Source organism: Grus americana, chromosome 3 (assembly GCF_028858705.1).
Source record: "Grus americana isolate bGruAme1 chromosome 3, bGruAme1.mat, whole genome shotgun sequence".
Taxonomy (NCBI): Eukaryota; Metazoa; Chordata; class Aves; order Gruiformes; family Gruidae; genus Grus; species Grus americana.
In genome coordinates, this window is record NC_072854.1 from 122,843,563 (window position 1) to 122,866,299 (window position 22,737).

Genomic DNA, 22,737 nt, shown 5'->3' on the forward strand with positions numbered 1-22,737 from the left:
AACCGAGGGAACAGGCTGGCTGGTCACATTTCCAGGTACAGGCCAAAGAGACCCAGCAGGGCTAAATAAAGATTTTCAGATAACAATTTGAACATTTTAATCTGTGATACTAAAAGGAAAACCCTGGTCACCAAGCAACTAAAGTTAGACATTTAAATTATGCAACTGATTTCCAGAGATGTGCAAATACACTACAGTGCCCAATAAAGTCAGAGAGATGAGGAGTGCTCAGAGCATGGGGGGAGAGGAAAGGAAAAAAATCTCACATGATGGTCTCAGGTGTCTAAGGCAAAGTTTAATCACTTCAGTAGCGATGTTTTTAAATCCTGTCTCCAAAGGTGCCTTGGACAAGGTTTGCTGCGAGGGTGTATCTATGTGCACATGATGGTTGTGTGAAAAAATGTTAAATGGCTGTCAGAAATCACAGTCTGGATTTTTTTTTTTTTTTAAATTTGAACCTGCACTCTGAAGTTATAAGGATTTCCTGTTGCCAAAGGTTACCATTGGCTAGAAGAGTTTTTGAGACTCTATCTTAAAAGCAGCGTCTAAACCCAGAGGTTTTTACAGGCTGGTGCTGGCTGTTTGCATGAATGTAAGTGGCGAGTCTCTTGAGGCTTGTCCAGCCCTGGATTAGATGAAGTCATGCCCAGGTCAGTGCCGCCAGAAGGATGGTCCTGATAAGGCAAGAAAGGAATGAACGCAAAATGGGAGGGGAGATACTGGTGATTCATTGTTAATTCTAAGTTTGTTTACTCACCTTGCCAGAAAAAAAACAGTAGAAGCGGCACAAAATTTTATCCAAAGAGATATTAAAAAATCTCCTAAATAAAAGTAACTAATTAAAATTAACATAGTGGTTCTTTTTTTTCAACCCAAGAAACAAAACTACTTAAAGATTCTTTTCCGAGTGTCACTTTGGAAAAACACGTTCTCTGCTTGGGGGCAGAGAAGACAGTCCCTCCATTCTGGAGGGTTCCCCACGGCTTTCACTCAGGTATCCGTGGTGGCGGGGTCTGCTGCAGGCTGGGGTCTGGAGGCATCAGCAATCCTCAGTGAGCTCAGAAGTGGTTTTGCAAAGAGCCACGTCATGCACGGTGGCCTCTCACTACAAATACTGTGCGACATGAGCTTCTGGGTTGGCGAGTGACAATGAAAAAATGGCACTACCACAATTTGAAGATGACGGTGCTGTGGCGAACCAGTCATCACATGCTGGAGTTACTAGCACAAGCAGTAGATTTAAAGTATCATGAAAATACGTGCATTCTGAAGTGCTGTGAATTATACCAAGTAATTCTGAATATCTCTTTCGCTATACTAATGAATCAAAGCAGAGCTTGCCACATTATCCGCAATCACCATGGAGAAAATGGATTTCAGTGTACATAGTTTCTGTATAAATAGTGCATCCCCAGCACATTCTTTAATTAAGTAGTGTCTGATTGCATAATAATAACAATAATAAAGAGAGAGATGTCCAGCTTGCACACAAGCCAATTAAAGTATCAAGTGCACGAGGCTAAAGCCCTCCTGACTGGGGAGAAGTCAGCAGGGAGGCGTCCGGCTTACTGGTGTACTCACCTCTGGCCTTTGCCTCGCACCAGCCCTTCTGGCAGCAAACCAGTGAGTCTGGAGACCTTTTTCCCTGAATCCTTGCACAGAAACAGGCTGTGGGGACAGCACCGTCTCCACCGTTTTACAGGCTCCTGGCAGAAACCAAGGAAGCCGTGACTGCAGCATGGAGGCACAACTTACTGGTTTGGGTGAAGCTTCAGGACTTGAGTATTTATCAATAGATAAACTTGTGCTTCACAGCTATGCTGGGGAGGGTTTTCGCTAGCTGGAGGGACCAGACCCAACCTCCACTGCGTGCCATAGGTATGCTTGAGAATTCATGGAAAGCAGTAAGCTGGAGGAATGTACTTTATGGGGTGGCTGGATCATATGTTTATGGCCTGAAATAGGAGATCCCAACCCAAACCACTTTGTTGGTTTCTAATGGTGAGAGGCAGAATATGAAGATCAAGTAATTCATGCTGGGGAGTGGATACGAAAAGAGACCGTGGGCAAAACCTGGGACAACCCACAGACTTAATAGCTGTCTTGCCAATAATTATGGCTAATGGCCTAATGCCAGTAATTAACACTTTCAAATTTAATACATTCCACGTTCAGCCTGTAGAAACAGAGATGGCCCAGAAGAACAAAATGATGTAAAAACTAGGATGCTGCAATTATGCACTGCTAACAACATTTGTATAAAAGCAGCAGAGGAGCGGGCGCTCTGGCTTCCTGGTGACAACAATTTACCACCCAAAAGGAACTTCTGTTAGTTGACCAAATTCATCAAGTATTTTTTGTACCCTCTACACAGGAGAAGTGGGCGGTCAGGACAGTACCAGTACGGCTGGAAGGACTCTTCCGCTTGCGCGTTGCTGCGGCAGAGCTGGCCAGGTGGCTGGAAACGCAACACCTGTGCTGTGATTTCCTGGGCACATCCCAGCCTAGACACGCGCATACTAATGCACTGCTCAGATGGCCTTTTCGGGAGGATAATTGCATGCACTGCCCTGAGAGCTGGGAATGGGCCACTTCAGGGAATGAGTCCGCTCCTCAAGATACAGCCACTTATTCTCTTCTCAGCACTGCAGAAGGGCAAATGTCCCTGGTTCAGGCCTTGGAAATAATGAGGTAAAATGGACTCGGCACCATTAAAACGTCCCCAAAGACAGGACTAGATATTAGAATATCTGATTGGAAAAAAACGACGGGCAAACACAGCCTGCCTTGACAGGACCCCTCCTCTCAAAGAGCCACAGTAAAAGCTCTCTGGTCACAGAAGGAGAGCTGGGAATTAAACATGAAGCAGTCTGCAGAGATGCGAGAAAAAAACCCAAACAAGCCAAAACGCAGCTAAAGACACTGACCGCAATGAACGAGGAGGTTCTGCAGGCGGCTGACAGCGCTGCAGCTGGACACCAGGGTTTTCCTTGTCCCCTACAAGAAAGAGGCAAAAGGTAGAAGGACAACTTGCTGTTATGCCCATTGCAAAGGGGAAAGAAACCGGCAGAGTGTGGACTGCCCTAAGGTCAAACCCAGTCTGCTTTCAGCTGGAAGCGGCTCGCTCTTGCTATAGATTAACTTGCTGTGCTAATGCAGGTCGTGTCTGTCAGCCTCATGGCTTGACCACGTGCCACAGAGATAGCCAGGTTCAGGGCAGTTTTCTTTCCAAATACTTTCTAAATTTGGCTGTTTAAAATAGGATTTATGTACATTTAAGCATCTAACAAAACAGTTGAAAATGTCAGAGTTCCTCAATGGCCTCATTCATGTGCTTGAACTAAAGCACGTGCTGAATCAAGGCCCGCATTACCGGGTTTCCAGAAAAGCTGAGCTCCCGGGCGCTGCTGGGTAAACAGGCGGCTCTTTATTTTGGAAGCCTAAATACAGACCTGGTGCCCAACTTTAGATAATCAGAATTTTAGCCTCTCTGCAAAGACCTTGCGAAGCATAAGTTATCACCATGAAACCAATAGTTGCCTTTTATATTTTACTGAATCTAGAGTAAAAAGTTTCTCAGTACCTTTGCCACTAATTAAAAAAAAAAATCTCGTGACTGTTTTATAAGGAAAAATACAGGGGATGTAGCTTCCACGCCCTGGATACACTTACATTTAGCTTGGGTCACTTCCAAAGGCCATGATCCAACAAGATACTCAAACACCTGTATAACTTAGAGACACTTTTAAGTGAACTGCAGTGAACTTTGGCAAAAGTAGGGAAAAATAAATTCTGTGAAAAGACCACTTTATTTCTTTCAAATCTGATTTTGTGAGAATCTTGAATGCAATGCATCACTGAAAAATATTTCCTTCCCCATGTTGAATATTTTAATATTAAGCCAGATATTTTTATATTTCCACAAATTAAATGCACCATGGCTGAAGGTTTGACAGAAGCTTTAATTTGCACATAAAAAGGTAGAACGATTTCAGTTTTGACAGCATAAGCTTTTGATTTGTTAATAAAGGCAATTCTTTCTCAATTGTGAACATATTCCCCAAATAAGACAATGCAGTTTGTAAAAAAACCACCCAAGAAACCATCTTCCTGGAGTGGAGAATAAACTTTTGATCCAAAGTTATTAAAGAAATTCAGATTTTATAAAAATAAAAGAATGAAACTTTCACATTCAAGCTTTAGTAGTAACAGAAGAAGAATCAGAGGAAGATACATGTTCCTGCCACATTCTCTATACCTATTGTTATTAACGTAACCTACCTTCAAAATATGTGGATGAAGTTCGTTGCTAGAAAGTACCTGCAAAAAAGTGAAGTCATTTTGGGGGTTGGGGGTGAGAAAGCTGTATCTGGAAATGGTTTTGGTGAAAATTAACACAGATTTTCCTTGCAATGTTCTAATCGAACTGTGATCTAAGAACAGTAAGATCTCAGACTCTCATGACGAAACACAAGCACCACAAAGTTTGTAAACCAAGATGTAAGCGAGGGAACCAGAGGCCAAGCTTTCAGACTGACCTCCTCTGTGCCCACATCAGTGTTCTCCTTTTCTCCTGAGAGACCGCAGAGGAGGAGTTTGAGCAGAGCCAGCTTAAGCATGGAAAAAAAAATAAAATTCAGATTTCTGATCTCAGATCAAACAAATTATTCAAAACTTTTCCCCATGTGACAGCCAAAAGTTGCAGCATTGAAGCAAGGCTGAAAGTACCCAGGATCCGTTTCTGTATATAAAAGGGTAAAGAAGCACTGCCCGCGGGCCTGCCAAGTTCTCGGCTTTTCCAGGCTCAGCGAGTACTCTGCCCTGGCATCACAGGTTGACTAAAGCTTCTCAACGAGCTGAGCAATGGGTCCAAACAGTTTGAGGTACAAAACAGCCAGTGTTGTTATTACAAGTCCACCACTTTTAACTCTGAGGGTAGACGCTAATCCAGACCACCCATACACAGGCTCCTGGATATCGCTTGTTGGGCATAGGCAAAGCAATGAGCAAACTACGTGACTATGCCTGATGTAAGATCTAACGCCTCTCCTGCACCACGCCTTACCAGAGAACTCTTCCTGGACATCTGCAGCCATGGCACGGAGCTGTTGACTGGCTGTGTCACTGGAGAGAGCGGTTACTTACAGATGATTGGCAGCAGCATATCCTGCTATAATGCTAACTAAGCCCGTGACACAGCCTGCTATCAATATTTTACTCTATCACACGTCACATTTTGCAGTGACACTAGATACAGTGCTCTGAGGCTTACTGGTTCACAGTCCTTCCATTTAATAACAAAGTCTCTCGATTTTTGTAAACTTCCAAGCTTTTACCGGAGGAAGTCAAGCAGTTCATCATTGAAAGACATTTTGTTTTCCAAACAGTATCCCCTCATGCTTTTCTTTGCTTGCATCTCACCACAGTTGCCTCCTAATCCAGTGTTGGTGAAACAAGGCTGAAGGTATTTTGATCATGTTTTCACACTTCTGATGTACAGTTGCCTTCTCTCCTTCCACTTTCCTTCTGACTACACTCTGCTTCACAAATGCAGCCATCTGGCACAACATCTCATTTTTTTGTATCGACACCTGAGTAATCAGAGCCCTTTTTTCTTTTTCTTTTTTTTTTTTTTTATTAAATAAAGCAACTCTTTCCAGCTCCAATGCATAGGTTTATAATAGGCAAGCCACATGCCGTTAAAGAAAAGCAGCAGAAGTGAGAGGTCACTGGTATTAATGCTAGAAAACATTTAGGGCGAGATGAGAGAAAAAAAAGCATCCAGCATTTTCAATGATATTATCACAAGTCATCTCCAGCACTTTTTTCCCTTCCCATTGCTTTACTTACAGCCTCAGGAATGGTTATTTTAAAACTTAATCTTATTCAGGTTTGCGCAGTAAAGACCCTAGGCTCAATCGCCCTGGCAGAAAGACCTATGGGGCACCAGGGACAGCACGTGGGACATAGCAGTGTCACACGCCACAGCAAATCCAGTTGGTGTGGTAGGAGCGGCATTTAAAGAGCACTCATTTCATCTCTTGATCCTATTGTTGACAATGAAAATAATTGTGTCACGGACAGTTTAGTGGTGTGGCTACCTTTGGGAGTGGGAATGAACTCGATAGTTTAATTCTCTATCTTCACGACAATCAGCTGCAATTCCACTAGCTCCAGTGGGTTCACGCTGGGAAGGGATTTGCCTTTCACAGGGTTCAGTGCATTGGTCACGCTCACACTACTATTAAGTCAACCACCAATGAAGCTCTGCCTTTTTTTTTTTTTTTTTAATTGGGAAATAAAGTCTTTCCATATATCGTGTGTACGAAATATACTTATAAAAACATTGATGGCAAGGCTGTGGCCCCAAGAATTCAGAAGACTCTTACCACACATTGCTGTGTGGCCAAAGTTGCCTCCCAAGAGTTTTTCCCCTGGCCTTGTCTCAAAGGACATCTTTCAGCCTTACTCTCTCTTGCTAACACTCACCTTTCCCATGCTAGAAATAAATTTGACAACACTAACTTGATCTCCACCTGGCTGCCATCTCCTCCACACATCTGATCCTACCCCTGAACTCTATCTCTCCTGAAATAAAAGATGGCCACCACCCCGCGGACCAAGTGACCTGGAAACACTGCACAGAGATATACGAGCAACGGAGCAACTGTGCCAAAGGAAGCTCACAAATCACATACTCCGGGCAATGGGACAACTGGCAGAAAGACAAAATAAAATAACTGTGCCTCTACCTTCCACAGACTCCCTAGCTGACACCACTACAGTCTGCTGCTGAAGCATATCTGCATCAGCTAAACCTGCCGTTTCTCTAACGAGCATCTTGCTGCAGTCCCTCAAAGCAGGAGGAATTGGGGCAGCCAAAGTCGGGATGGTTCTGCAAGCCAGGAGAACCACCTCCCACCAGCACAACAAATACCCAAGGACAGAGGGGCAGAAGCAGGCATGGGGGATAAGGGACAGATTTCAAGTGGCTGCCCTGTATGCACCTACCTGGCCAAGTCCCTCCGAGTAGTGCGGATAGGAAGCCATCACTGCCGCACCTGAAATAAAGACACAAATTCTCAGGCACAACAGCTGCTGCCCCATCATTCAAGTTGTCACAAACCACAGATGTCAAGAGCATGATTTTTGCTGTCAATATCAATTTGGAAAGTGCCATTGATAATGTGCCAGTACAGTTCAATAACGTTTGACTCTACAGACTGAACCCGCACTGAAATCCTTGCTTTCTTCTCCATTTGTTTCAAAGAGACTTTTCGAATAGACTCTCTCTCTAGGTGTGGGCTAGGCAAGCGCACTGCGCACCTGTGCCACGTCAGCTCAGCGTCTCTTTGCTTTGGTGGGTTAGCAAAGAAGATTGTGTGATGCTGCAAGCAGCTCCCTCGCTGTGTGAGTGGTCAGCAAGAGGCCACAGAGTTCTTTTTGGATGGATTTACATCTCATGGAGATGCCAAAGGAGACAGAAGATGTTTGACATAAAAAGCCCAATCTAGACGCCATCAGGGCCTGAATGCAGACTCAGAACCAAGCTAGGACAATCTGGGCCTGTTTTGTGAGCAATACCTGGTTTTCAAGACGCAGCCACCTGGAAGATTCCCTTCTTCACTTTCATCCTGAAAAGAGAGATGGAACAGTTAATGGGGGAAGAGAAAGGCCATGAAAATTACAAGCTGTGTAAAAAGTTTCTTTGCAAATAATAGTTTAACACCACTAAGAAGTTAGGTTAAAATGGTTTCAAAGTCTAAAATTAGTTACATTTTAAACTAACAGCATATGCTTTTATTGTCTCTGATCTAAAATATAATCCCAGGAGGCTGTGAAAAGCATGCAAATTACGGAAAGCTAATTTGCTCCAACAGCGACACCTCCCATGTAGTTGGGAGGTCTATTAGACCTAGTGTACTCTCCATTATTTGCATATTAATAGCACCTGCTGAAATACTTTGGGATTTACTTTTTCTGCCAGCAGAGGGACAAAACAAACAAAAAATTATATAGAATTTCTTTCGTACAGATTTGATGAACAATAAACTATTTAGACAGTGCTAAGAATGCCAAATTAGTGAGAGGCAATGGGGTAGGATTGCAGATGCCATCTGTGATTTTCAGAGAAGCTGGACTGCAAGTTCACTTCAGAAAAAATAAAATAAAATTCCCAAACCCAAAAACCAAACAACAAAAAAGCCCTCTCTGGAAAGTGCTGGGTAATTTGAAATCACTCACTTGGCTCAAGTCTGAAGAATGGAAAAGTTTAACTAAAGAAATCCAGACACTGCTACAAGAAAAAAAAGAAAAACACACCAAAACCCCCCTACACATCCACAACTACCGAAAGCAGAACCCCCCAAAGTGGACCTTGATTAAAAATCTACAAAACCCCAGGCTTTGATATTAGCCAGGCCTGCAAGGCCTAGTCCCTTGCACATAAAACAAAAAATAAATTAAAACCAGCTACAGCCTGAGATTTACTTAACAAGCCAACTTCCAATCTCTGCTTATGACCACTGCTTCCCCTTCTGGCCCCCTAACTATAAAAAAAAGCCCCTTGTATATTCCTATAGCTCATCTTCTTGAGGGTAAGGGTGAAAGCAGCTTCCTTTCCACAGTAGCAAATGGAAAAAGCTCACTTTCCAGCGCAAAGCTGAGCCAGAGCCCGCAGGCTGGATGTGTAACACGTGCCTCTCTGCAGAGAGGATTCAGGAAGCTGACCAGGGAGGCCAGGGCATTCCCCAGAACCTCTTTCTTCCAAACAGGCAATTGGTATTCCTAAAGAAGCACCAGCCATGTACTCATATTCCCTTCAAGAGTTACAAGGGGCCTATATTTCTCCCCGCATTTTAAACCCACTGCTTTAATTCTGATTATGCACCCTTTTTTAAATAGGCACTGAAAGGCCCACTAGAGTTATTTACTGCTGGTGTGCTGAATTTCTGTAGCATTTTAACTACCTTCATATTCCCAAACGAAGAAGGCAATTGACTTTAACTTAAAAATGACTAAATTGTTCTCCACATATTAAAAAAGTAGTGAAAGAGCATTTCATGTAGGACAATGAAGCATGGAAAAGTGATGTTTTGAGCAGCCTGGCCAGTGCTCTGCTGGGAGGGTGAATCGAGAGTCTGTCCTGAGCAAGGGCAGCCTTCAGCCACCGTCCTGGTGCAACCCTGCAGCCACCTTCCCGTGTGGCAGCAGAGCCGCCGACTCTGTCACTTTGCACTGCGTGACTCCCGTGTGAGGGGGATGGAGAGAAGAAGGGGCTGTTATTGGGAAATACATTATTACTGCCCTCTTCTCTCTTCACCACAGACAGAGCTCAATATGTCTTTTGGCTCTGCACAGCCAAACGAGACCTATGAAAAACTTGCTCAGTGTCAATTACAATTACTGAAGGAGGCAATCAAACATTACAGCAATGGGCACCCCTGAAATCCTATAGACAGGCAACTCCCACCATGGCTGTCAACAAATGCTCATTCTCATTAATGTGTATGGAACTCTTAAATGTGAAGCAGTGGTAGCTATTAGTATTAGCTGGTAGCTAATTAGTAATAAGTAGTAGAACTAGTTGAAGTTGCAGGATGGCAAGCAGATGCAGATCGGAGGACTCAGCTCTGAGCTTATGATCACTGTTGGTGATAATTTTCAGCATATTTTTGCATAGTCAAGAACCTCTAAATAGCCAGAAGGGAAAGGGGTTACCAGAATGGTTCCTGGGGGGCTTCAGTCGTTCAGGGCATTGAGATGCAAAGCTGTCTCTTTATGTTTAAGATACTAGGTCAAAACTGTTAAGAACTGAGCGTTGCTATCATTCAGATAGATTCAGTGCCCTAGAAAAGTGAGTTTGCATCCCATTTCTAGAAGAAGAGAGGAGGATCCATCTCCTCTAACTTTTCAGTTCAGAGGATCCTGTCCTCTTGCAGTCAGGAACACATCCTACCCTGGGCCATAGCATGGCAGGGAGGTATGTGCTGTACAAGGCTAAAAACTTCCCGTGCTGCCACGTAGCACAGCCCCAGCCTTTTCGTAAAGTGTTCTTCTGATCACAGAGCGCCATGTATTTGTAATAACAGCAATAAAAATAATAATAAAAAAACCACCCTGAAAAGCAAAACCCAGGCCATTACCTATTATAACAAATTGAATTGGATGTTCCTTACCTGAAATTTCATGAGCAATTAGCAAACAGAATTATCCACAAATGCATGTATGCCCTATTATCCTTGCAGCGATTTCAGCAGCCACAACGTTACAAGCCTGCAGTTTGCTATCCAGCAGCTCTAGCAGCCTCCAAACCACATCTTTTTCTTCGTTCTTTTTTTTTTTTCCAACATGAAGTTCACGGCAGCCAGTGTTTTACCACCTGCATGCTGGGGGAAGAAAAAAGCAAGGGGGAGAGGATCAATATATACAGTATGTTTGTAGTCAGCAAAAGCATGTTGCAGAGTGGGGAGCTGTGATGTGTGTGTTTGCATTGTCTGTGGAAGGATCCTCAGTGGCACCGCAGCTGGAAAAATAATGGAAGATCAGGGGACTGTCTTCAGTGACAAACTTTCATCTGGTAAGTTACAATTATATGGTAGGAAATGATACCTTAGGCCGCAACTAATTTGTGAATCCCAGGAAAGGCAGATCACTGATTCTTCATGAGGGCTGCAGAACCTGATCTATAAAAATTTGGGCCTCAGCAGGAGGTTGCGTGTAAGTGTGATTTGCATTTCAATTCTTAGTCCACCACAACCTTTAAATCTTCCTGCAGCACTATCACAATGGAAATTTTTGTTCTCAGTGTGCTCAAAATACATATTAAAAAATAAAAAATCCCGGTACAATGGAAGTCAGTTGTTAATGGGGAAGAATGTGGCATTTATGCTCAAATTGTTTCACAAAACACCATTACATCAGAGCCTTTCATCATTTTATGGGGGATCGAGTCCCCTGACACCATCTTCGGGGACTTCATGTGGTGCTTGTCACTATCATTCCACTTGCACAAACACCACAGCCGTTTCAATTTTTATCTGCCCAGAACCCAGAATATGTTACATTATTTAGTTTTTGTAAGAAGCTTTTCTGTATGAAGAATTCACAACAAATAAAAGCCATTTCCCTGAAAAAAACGAGCTTGTGAGTGACGGTTAAGGGAATTTTGGGCAGACCCTGTTTACAGGAGATGGCAGCAGCTCTGCCATCCTTCCCGCTGACTGATGGCACAGGTCCAACTGATCCTACATAGAGCAGCCACCGGCACTGGCAATGATGGCATGATGCTCACATATTTCCCCCAAAAACTTTATGGGTCAGACTACCAATCCCACATACTTGGTGGAGGTGAGTTATTCATAGCAACAGGAGGGCTCCCCTGTGCTGCCACTGAATCGGGGACACCAGTTTGCAGAGAGAGGTAAAAAAAAATCTACTCCTAACTCCTTTAGCCAAGGGAATGTTCCACGTCAAATGCTCACAGCCTCTTAACCCAGTGTCAACAAAGACAGGTCTGCATGCCCTTCCTGTGTGTTTGTGAAGCCAACTGAGCCAAACCCTGTGAGCGGAAGCCAGTGTGCAGAGCTGTCCATGGGCCATAGAAGATGATTATTAATGTTCTGGCAGAGCTCAGATGCCTCTCCTTGCCGCATATGGAGCCAGGTTTTGTCCTGAAGAGCTACATGTGACCCTGAATTCAAATTTACATTTATTTTGGCAATTTGATACCTGTTTTCCTATGTGTAGAATTTTATTGCCACTTACTCAGATATGGCTAAACTCAGCAACCCTTTCCAGGGACGCGTTCTCCAGCTGATTGAATTTCCAGGCTCCAAACCTCAAAGCCCAAGTAAAGGGTGCAGGAGTTTATTAGCAATAGAAGAACACCAAACACATATCCCAAATGTGCTTTCAAGTTTCTTTCTCCTTTTGCTGTTACTGGAGTTGACAGGAGCTTTCTATCGACTTCAGTAGATACAGGCTTAACGAAGGACATTTTTTCTACCCTTCTCATAAAGGCCCTTTCATTCCCTCACTCTAATTTGCCATATTGGGACACGGCGATTTGTTTTTATTGCATAGTGACACACGCCAGCATTTGCAAGATTGCAGCGCTTTCAGTGTGAACTTTTGCACAAGCTGCTCCCCTATGACAAATGGAAAGCAAATCTCCACACTCAAGGATACGGCTCTTCTTGAAATGCACCGACTCGGGTGTGGTGTTCCATAAGGAAGAGGTCAAGCCTTGGAGAAGTTACTCCCATATTTGCGTACCTGTATTCAGAGACATTTGGGGGGGCCGATTCTACAATATACCAAGACGCTGACTCTCTGAGATTTCTGACGTGTGTACATCCCAAACAGTCACTTACTTTTCAAAATGTTTGCTTTTGCTCTGCTGAGTGTCTGAGAGCCCAATCAGAATATTTCAGACTGCAAAAGAAGTCTGGGCCTGAACTTCCTGCTAAAAATAAATACATAAAAATCCTCATATAAATGCAGGACAATTTTTTTCTTTTCTTTAAGGATACTTCCTTGTTAAGAGCACAGAAAGCAGTCAGAAGTATAGATCTTACCAACTGCTCTTCAGCTTAACATCTCTGGCATTCAAAATGTACAACTTCTGTGTTTGTACTACATTTCCCTAACAGCTTACATCGAGGCCAAACAGACAGCATTCTGCAAAGGTCTTCCAAAATAATCTTATTTAAAAGAGCAAGGTCAATGCCCAACATATGTCAGATTCTGTGAGTAGAAATCAAAGAGTTAGGAGCAAATGGAATATGTCAGAACTCAGTGGTTTTCCATGCCAGGCTCTTTTACCAAGTTCACATTGCTGCTGCCAAAAACAGTAACAATCCCATCATATGGACTTCAGCTTTGGAAAAGTGTCTAAAAAAACCCCCAATGTCTGTACGTAGGCTACTTAGCTCAATAAATAAAACTAACACACTGATAAATCTGTTTATCTGGACATGCTATTTATTGTCTCTATAACTGTATTTTTCTTTTAATGGGACACATGCTGATTCCATGCTTCAGCCCTGGGCTCTATTAAAATCAGATTAAAAGCATTAGTAATGTAGTTAATTCCATTTATAATATGCCCATCAAGAGAAAAAAGAACATTAAAATAGAAATATATATATATATGGGATTTAAGAATTTTTTTTTAAAAAATTCTGCTCCATTTTGATCTTTGCAAAAAAGGGCATTTTTTAACTAAAAAAGGAAAACTTTTTCCTCTCTCCAGATAAAGTAACTCTGCCTGGTCTTTTAAACCATATCTTGCAGAACGATATTTGTGATTTCAATTAAAATACGCTATTGTCACTTTAGCCTCCCTCTTTGGTATTTTAAATTGATCCTAATGGCTTTGCCTTAAGTGATTTGCATCCCATAGTGAATTCCTGTCACTTACAGCACCTCCCACTATTGCCCTCCCGAATAATCACTACCAGATAATCACTTCTTCCCCCTTCTCCCAACATTATTGCTCGCTTCCCCTCTGACTCTGCATGCTGGTACAGTCTGCAAAGTATTTGCTCTTTAACATCTTTAACATATGGCTTGTTGCTCTGGAATGCAACAGTCAGGGATTTAAAAGAAGGATAAAAGCTGAGTGAAAAAGGCCAAACTGATGGCTCTACAGGTAGGCTTGTATCTCTCCATGGCCTGTTTTCCAGACTGCAAACTGGGGAGTGAGGAAAGGAAGAGCAAGAGTGGGTTGTGATTAAAATCCCTCCGGCACCATACTCACAGTTTAGGGCCTGGCAGGTGCTTATGCAGCCCAGCTCCGCTTGCTGCTTCCTAACAGAGCCCTGCGAGCTGGAGACCGTCTGAGGTGAACCTGATAAGGAATGCAAAACTTCCATTGGAGACTTTCCTCCAAAAAAGATGCCATCAGCAGAGCCCCTAAAAGGCTTTGGTTGAAGAAGCCGTCCTCTGCCCCCTGTACTGTCCTTCCGCATGGCAGCCCTCATGCACCCTAGCACGCAAAGATGCACAGGGAACCGTGAGCTTTCGCCTTCTGAGAGGAGGCTCCTTCCTCCTTTGCCTTTCATGGATCTCATTATTAATTGAAGAATCATTTAGTTTGCATAATTGTCCTCTGCCATACATAATTCCAACCTTTCTCTTTAAATTGGCTTATTAAACTAAATACAGTCTTTTGTTTTTGTGACTCCATCTATCAAAGCTTCTGAATGGACAGTCAGTGCGATGCGAAGAAGAAAAACAAACCAATAATATTAGGAAGCATCTCTCTATGTACATTTATGAGCTCTACCACCAGGTGACTCCATTCTAAAATATCCGTATTTTCATAAAACAAAATGCTATTTCTTTCCTACACCCTGAACCTCATCATAATCCCCCTCCTCCATAAGATTTAGTACTCTGAAAAAACTAGTGTTAAATAAATAGTGCTCTTACTTAAGATACGAACTATTTCTTTTTGAATAGCACATGAAATTGTATTAAAAGAGATTCAAGGATTTCCAGAACAGCCTGATCTGTTCCTGTCTAATCAGACCTGATTAATTCAAATCAAACTGCAAACCTCAGTTTTATTTTGCTTTAAAAACTCAAGATCAACAACAAATCAGCAGTATGTAGCTATCACAGAGGCAGTTAACACAGAAAGCCTACAGACACTGCGTCTCATAGAGTCAAACGGGTATGATTAAACATTTGGAATAATGTATTAATATTTTATATATTCAAATATATACAGAGCAGATAGGACCACTTATAGGGAATCTCTTCACAGGGAACTTTATTGAATATATGCCTAAGAACAGGAGATCCAGTTCAGGTGTCAAAGGGTGTTTCTTCAAAATAGAAAAATTATTAACAAATAATAGGGTTACATGGGAGGGGTTTCAACACAGAACTGCACTAAACCATGCAATGATCTACACAGATAATGAAAGTGTTCGTGCGATACCGAGCACAGCAGAATAAATAAAATGAGAGAAAATAAAATAATAAAACAATCTCGCAAATGCAAGATTGCAAATGCAAAACAGGTAGCTGTGCAAGAAGTATTTCAGAGATTTACTGAGCCATTATTTCTGTGCAACGCATACTCAGATAGGCTCTCAGACCTGACCAGTTTAATCCACATCAGAGCGGGGAGACACAGGGTCAGGAGGCTGAATGTGGATTTGGGCACTTGGCACAGCTGTTCTCCTTAGGTGCAATACACTTGTCACTAGTGGTGGCACTTTGCATTTGCTGTATGGCAGCATATGTGCTTGCCACATTTGGGACCCATTATATCTCTTTACCCTCCAGCCACTTCCCTTCCCTTCTTGTTAGCTGCATGTCCATATTTTCTTCCATGCTCTTTTGCTACATTGCATTGCCAGCTCTTTGCCCCCTCTGCTTGCTCTGCTGACTAGACATACTGTCTCTACTCTTTACAAGCTTCCTGTACTACAGACATCTGTAGATGGGGCAGAATTTTTAGATATATTACCGAATTTTTATATATATATATGCACACATATATATAGACATATATATACAGACACATTCTATAAGAAATCATATCTATTCCATCACTGAACACTTGCCTGTTCAGAAATATTTTTGCTACTAGGGAGAGCACACATAGACAAAGAAAAGTTGAAGAATAGCCAAAGAAATCTTTCAAAGCATAGTGTAAACCGAAACTAAAAACTAAGGTGAATATAAGGGAGGGGATGGACTATACTTTCACATTTCAGCCTCTGCAATTAAAACCATAGTTACTGCAATAGCACAGACCAATTAGTATATGTTGATATATTGGCTTGCACATAAAACAGTATCTGACTGCATGTCCAAAAGAGGTAGTTAAATGTTTCCGCTTGCTTTGTATACACAGTTGCACAGACAGGACTGACTGCAGGACACATTTTTGCTCAGTGTTGGGTCATCGCATACGACAACAACAGTTAAGAGGAAATTCGGTTGATGTCTCATTTTGAGGGGCTGTACTGCCAGCCTCCTAACTCCAAATACACAATGTTTCCTACCAGGACACTGGGACACTGGTTCAGAGGAAAAAGTCTCAGGTCTGGAGACCTGAGCTTGCCCAGGCAAGTTCCCCGCTGAGCAGTGCCTGAGCCCAGCAGAGGCTCTTTCTCAGGCTCCCCAGAGGTGTGGGTGTGCAGCAAATATGGGAACGCTGAGCTTCAGATAAAAGAGCTGTGAACTCTTTTAAAGAACATTACAAATGTAGCAGCCTCTGAGTCACATTTTCATAACTATGACTATGTCCTTGATGACCAGTGTTCAGATAAGGCCAGATCTCCTCCTTGTCCCCTTCAAAACCAGAACAACCCAGGGTTTAGGAACTTCACGCCTGGGTGCACAGATGTGAGCCAGTCTGGTGGAGAGGCCCCCTGGGAAATGCAGATCCATATTCAGCTTTTTCTTTCCACAAATATGAGCAAGTTTAAAATCGAAATTTCAGTTCATAATAAACCTCCAACCTCCAAACTCTAATGAAATGGGATTTTTTTTTTTTAAATCTACTCAGCTTTGATCTGCTTCTGTTTTCATTAAATTTATCTTTAAGTGTGTTCTAAAATCTCATCCCATGCAAGCAATCACAAAAAAACCCATTAGAGTCATTTTTATACAATGGTGAGGACACCAAATTACCTTCCTGATGTAGCTGCTGTCTAGGTAAGCGACACAGCCAAACCTTGATCTGCATGTCCTATATGCCAGGCCTGCTGTTTTTAAATGCTACTCAAAGGCAGCAGTTGGGAAAATGATGTTACAGCCATGGCCTACGTGGGCTGTCATCTCAGGGAGCACCGTTTCTCTCGGCAGCAGCTCTCAGCAGCTATATCCCTCACCTGACAATTGCCTCGTTCAGCAACAGGTCAGGCCAGCAAAAATCCCTCGCTTACTTTCAGGTTCCCTAAGTATCAGTGACGGAGTGCGAATCGCCTTTGGCTTTCTCTGCAGCCCCCATTACATTAATGAACGGCATTACATAAAAAATTGCTGCTGACAACTAAATCCTTTCATAAATCATGATGGTTTTGGACATGTCCCTCCATTCTCCCACCCTCCCTTACACACACATGGGGAGAAGACTTAGGAAGACAGCCAAAAAATCAGGGAAATTTTGGTCTTCTCTTTGAGGCAACCATTTGTGAATCGGCACGGGAAATTAGTTTGCTCAATTTTGGATGCACAGTTTTTAGGCAGTTGACTGGAGAGAGAGAGAGACCATCTGCAGATTAACAAGAGGTGGGTTTTTCATTAGTACCTGTTGCTGCAGAAGGGGAGATCGCCTTACCCTCTAATACAAGTGACGTGAAGGAAAATTCATAGCTGGGGCAGGAGAGGTGAGAGACTGGAAAGTGCCTGACTTAATGTAAATAGTTACAATATGCACATACGTTTCATGCCATCTCACTGCCCTTAACGAATGTCAGGAATGTTAAGTAGGTAGGAGGCCCCTCCGAGCACTGAGATGTCCATAGCTCACAGCAATGCTCCCAAAGTACAGCCCATGGGCCTGAGACGCTTTTGGAAGCAACATGTGACGGCCTTTTAATTGCGGCCGTCCTTAACAGAGTGGCCGATCATCTGCATTACAGTGGTGACAAGCTACCTGCTGGCTGTGCGGGTCCCACAGAGTGGGAATTAGGCGAGGATTCTGAGCTCTTTGTGCATGTTGTGTTCCATCTTCCACACAGACGGGTCCTGCATTTCAGGTGAATTTTGTTCAGTAGCCCCCCAGCCATGTCATTAAGCAGCCCTTCAGGGACAAAACTTTGAAAACTCCTTGCTGAGGAGCCTGGTACTAAAGCTACAACCTGTAATCTGGGCCGAGGTTTTATCAGCCATCAAGATCAGAAGGGAAAAGGCACTTGTAGTACGCGAATGGCCAACTCAACTGCTTGGAGAAAGGAGTTGATTCAGGCTGCCAATATTGGCTCTTACACAGATAATAAACTAGACTGGCCTTTCTCCTGACATCACACTTCAATCAAAAACTTTCTTGCAAAATGTCACTTTCAAAGTTGCAGCTTTAAAAAAAAAAATGTCTTTATAAAAAATTCATGGCCACAATGATCTGATAATGCAGCTTTCTGATACCAGCAGATGTTTTGTCTAACATGTTCCCTGAAGCTGTACTCTGTGCCTTCATATCTTTCATTTCCAGTTGCTATCTGCTGACTGTGGGATGTCATGTACGTACCCTATAGCGATGCGCAGCAATTCGCATCTAACACCGCCGTGCGTAATGAGCTTCACAAGATGCTTGTCGCAATAACTCCGCACTTCCCCAACCATATGGAACACAACACTCCAAAGCCCACAGACACTTTTTTTTATTACAGTTCAGATCCTTAAAACATAATCTGTGTGATGTCTAGTGAATGTACGTGAAGAGCTGCTGAAAACAAAGTTAACACTTGTTCACATCATCTGTTACAAATGTCCAATTTGGGACAATAAATTTCCTCGGAACCTGTTCTTTTGCTGACTCGTTGCTTTATCTTTTTTCTCTTTCTCTCACGTCGTTTTTTTTATGAACTATGCATATGTATTAAATGGGATTTGTTGTCCCTAGATACCAATTTGCATAAAGTGCAAGCCATCATTGGTTGGAGAGAAGCAAATTACTTCTCCAGCAAGATCACACTTCTTTTTTTTCTTTTTCTTTTTTTTTTTTAATTTTAACAAACCGCAGGCAGAGGCTGTTAACAGCACTTAGCCAGATATGCAAAGTATCACTTTTCTCAAAAGCTGCTTGATCAATGAGGGGAAAAAAAAAAAAAAAAAAAAAAAAGGAAGGGAAGGGAAGGTATTATTCAGTTAAGTACAATGCAGAAATGACCCAAGACTGAAGCAGCTAACCCGGCCATTCACCTGTAACTCGAGCTGCCTGATTCCCAGTAAAATACGATTCAAGTGTGGCTTGGCGCTCAGGACGCAAACCAAAACACCTCGACTGAGCAGAGCCTCACAGAATCACCATCCCCTTTTCCAAGTGTCCTTAGCACATTTCCAGAAATCCCCAGAGCGTTTGTTACTTTTACGTGTGGCTCAGCTCCCTCACAGAAGCCTTGCTTGCTCTTTCCCATCCCCACACATTTACTCACGTTGGGCACCTTCTGAAGGACTGTGTAAATACCAGCTTGAAATATCTTTCCAAGTGCAGGGAGGTTCTCCTCTGCCCTCCCCTAATTTTACTGGATCCCTGGCGCCAGAGGTGCTCCGCGGGATGGCAGCTGCCATCCTAGCAGGCTTTGGACAATAACAATCTCCCTCTTCTCCTTATGCTCCTCATTGTGCACAGCTGTGACATGTTGGCAAGAGCCTCGACTATAACAACGTGACAGATTCCTGGGTTCAAAGCTAGCCCTGTGTGAGCCCTGTACTTTTGGGGAGGAGGAGAGACAGAGGAGGGAAAAATTACAGTGAGGGGAATTTTACAGATACTTCAAGAAACAGATTATCTAAGCGAACCTGTGATGTACAGGATGAGGTACAAACTCACCAGCCCACTACTAAAAGAATTTGCAAGCCATGAGCCAGGCTCAGTTAAAAAGTGTGGGACATTAAATTCACTAAAGTGAACAAATTAGCAAGGATGCTGAACTGCAAAGTTTCGAGCTAGGTCTGAACTTCTCAAGAATTTAGTGCTGAAATGTTGCTTGAGGTGTGGGGGAGAAGGGGGCCTCTCTAAACATAATCTTTTCTTCTGTTGAGCTCTCTGAAAACGACTGCAGGATCTGTCTCTTACTAAACGTTCACTCAGAATTTAATCCCAAATCCATCAATATCATGTGCTTGGATTATTCTACCTCTGAATTTAAAGGACAGATGATATTCTTTTAAGAACGGTTCCTGAGATCACACAGAACATTAATAATTGCAGACATAGGACAATTAATCTGGGCAACGGTCATCACTAGATGCTGAGGTGCCGTTCAGGGAGTTGTGGGTGCCAAAAAAACAAGTAGGACCCAGGGTGTGTAAATTCTCAAGAGATAGTCTGTATTTCCTTGTTACCTTTAGCATCTATCCACAGATACACAAATACCCACGGATTTTATGCTGTGTGATGATTTGAAGGTGGAAAAATAGTTTCCGTCTGCAGAAATATTGGCAACTTCTTGCGGCTTTTGCAAAAAGGCAAAAATCCCACAATTTCACACATCTCTATTATTAACGTACGCTGCTTTGTTTCCATATCTATATTTGTCACATTTGAAAGGAATACAATAGAATTTAAAAGAAGATCCTCACTCCCAAATGATCACAAAAGCACAGAGAAGTCATGCAAAGATTATGAGAAAAACTCACAAGAGGGAACTAAGTGCTGGCTTTGAAAATGGGGCTTTTTTGAAACGAAGGGCGCTGTCACTGTTAACCAACGGAATCACTATGGGACCAGGTGAAACCATGTTTGGGACACTTACCCTCAGATGCGGAGAGGCACAGAGACCGCGTCCCTCTAAATTTGCTGTCTTAAAAGGCAAGAAGGATCAATGACTTTCGGGCTTCTCTGGCTTGAAAACCCTGGCACGCTCAACTGGCAGTTCAAGGCGGCAGTGCCTAGGTGCCTCTGTACAGGTGCATCTGCAGCCTGATTCCTCTGGAGACAGATGTAGCCAAAGAAATATAGTGCTGAAGCTTAGCCGAACACAGCATATGAGACCCAACTGTACGGTAGGCGCTAGATAACATGCAATCATGGCCTCCTACTGCAGCAAATTCTACATAAACCCAGGCCTTTGAAATAGAAGTAGTAAAAAAAAATGTGTTTTTCTCATTCCTTATCTGTACCTACTCCATTTTACCTAAGGCTGGCTATTAGCTCAGCTGGTGATGTCACTTACTTCACTGGAACCTGTTATCATGAAAGATTTCTCACAGGATTTTCTATTTTGTTAGCTTTGCGCTTTGTGCAATGTTCCATTAGATAAAGGGTTAAGTAATTCACGTTTTACCCATATAGACTAAGTTATACTCCCTGTGGGTTGCTGGCTTCCTATTGGCTAGAACGATGACCTTGGAAACAGACAAAAATGATGCATTGTTGCAATAAATATTATAGCTTGCACCTGTTTCTAATTAAGTCTGCCAAACAATTTCAGAGATACTGAAAAGAGAAATGTGTTGGCTTCTAATCGGGTGTTCTTTGCCGTTTGATCTGGGTTATTCAGCCCCCTGCATGACCTCTCCTTCTCGGTTCTTGTTTTTCTTTTTGGACCTGTAGAAAGCGCTAGATGGAAAGAAGTCTTCTCAAAAAGGAGCATCTCTGCCTAAAATCACTTGTAAGTAAAACCTGAAAATTGATGGATTTACACGTAGTTTACTGCAGGATACCTCAGAAGTCTCCAATATGGCTCTTAGGTTTCATAGGTCTGTTTGTGGGGGTCGTCTTCACCTCCTCCTCCTTCTCCTCTCTTCTTTCTTTTAAACTTCAGAGCTTAAAACGATCTCTAGCAATTAGCAATCAGGATCAGGCTGACTCGGAAGCTGGAGCTTTTTGCAACTGGACTTCAACATGTCAGGGAAAGAGTTCAGGAAGGATTTTCCTGCTAACACTCACCAAAGAAATGTAAATGGAGCAGTGGCCACCTTCATATTTCAGAGTTAACAACACCTGGGAAGATTCTGGCAATTGTTGCCTACGAGAGCTACTGCTTTAGGGCAGGTATAGATTCAGAAGAGAACACTGAAGGCTTCACAGACAGGTTGTGGTTTGCAGTTCAGCATCATGCTTTTTACTCTATTGATTCTCAAGTTCATCTCCCACTGAAAGTGCTTCTCGGTGAGATGAGCATTTTGTTTCTTGCACATCTACCTACCCAAGCTGTGCACAGTTTGCATAGATTTAACGCCTGCTCTGTGATCTAGCTCTATGGACAAATGCAAACGTATGTGGGAAATGTTGACAATGTTTTCCTTACCATAAGAACTAAAGAAGTAAAGAATTATTATTATCTCCATTTTCTAAATGGAGACTGGAAGCCACAGCTCAGGCAACACTTTTGGCTGTCAATGACAGCAGCAGTCCAGTCCCTTCAGTCCCTGTGGGGTCCCTTTTCTCACACTGGGATAAGCATTTGTGCATCTGTAGGTTGGAACTGATTGAGAAACTTAGCCATCTGAAAACTAATCCAGGAAGAAAAAAAAAAAAAAAAGAGGTTTTTATTTCAGCCACATCAACTTCCTGATTTTGGTTTGCACACAGCCTGGCAGGACAGGACTGAAGAGCTAGGTCAGAGGGAGCACAAGGCAATATTTTTGGATGGAATTGCATGAAATCACAGAAGAAACACGTAGTGACAGCAAGAAGACAATGTAAGTCTCCAGAATCCACAGATGCCTTTCTCTGTTGTTAATGTCATCAACCTCACAATCTAGCAAAGATTTGCTAGTTGTGTACCAATCCTCTGAGCCACCCAAAGTTTCTCATGTGTAGACAGTGTTTCAGAAGTGTCATGCTTGGTGGAATTAAATGACCCCCTGCTCAGTTAAAAATGAATTATTTGGGGGTGTACATTGCAAAGGGATTATTTTAGTAGCCATACTAAAGAAGGTAGGATCAGACAGGTTAAAAATAAGCCTGGACACAAAGAAGATATGGTAAGGGAAGAGAATAGTTTAGCCTGTGCGGTGTGATGAAGCCCTGCATCAGTATTACGGCAAGAGTTTTGTTCAGGAGGAGAGACAGAACTAGAGATATTTCGCAGGGTTAGCACA

The 22,737-nt window shown here is 42.7% G+C and overlaps 1 long non-coding RNA gene across 5 annotated transcripts in view; it reads right to left on the minus strand.

Annotated features, from left to right (window-relative positions):
- Positions 1 to 22,737, minus strand: part of LOC129204452 (uncharacterized) — a 501,141-nt gene that overhangs the window by 11,071 nt on the left and 467,333 nt on the right. For 4 of the 5 annotated variants that reach the window (XR_008576399.1, XR_008576398.1, XR_008576395.1 and 1 more), the window contains 4 exons: positions 10,179 to 10,388; positions 7,585 to 7,634; positions 7,012 to 7,061; positions 4,539 to 4,610 (listed from right to left, as the gene is read on the minus strand). This is a non-coding gene — a long non-coding RNA (uncharacterized LOC129204452). The remainder of the gene's footprint in view (positions 1 to 4,538; positions 4,611 to 7,011; positions 7,062 to 7,584; positions 7,635 to 10,178; positions 10,389 to 22,737) is intronic. The other variant, XR_008576396.1, reaches the window with a different exon arrangement.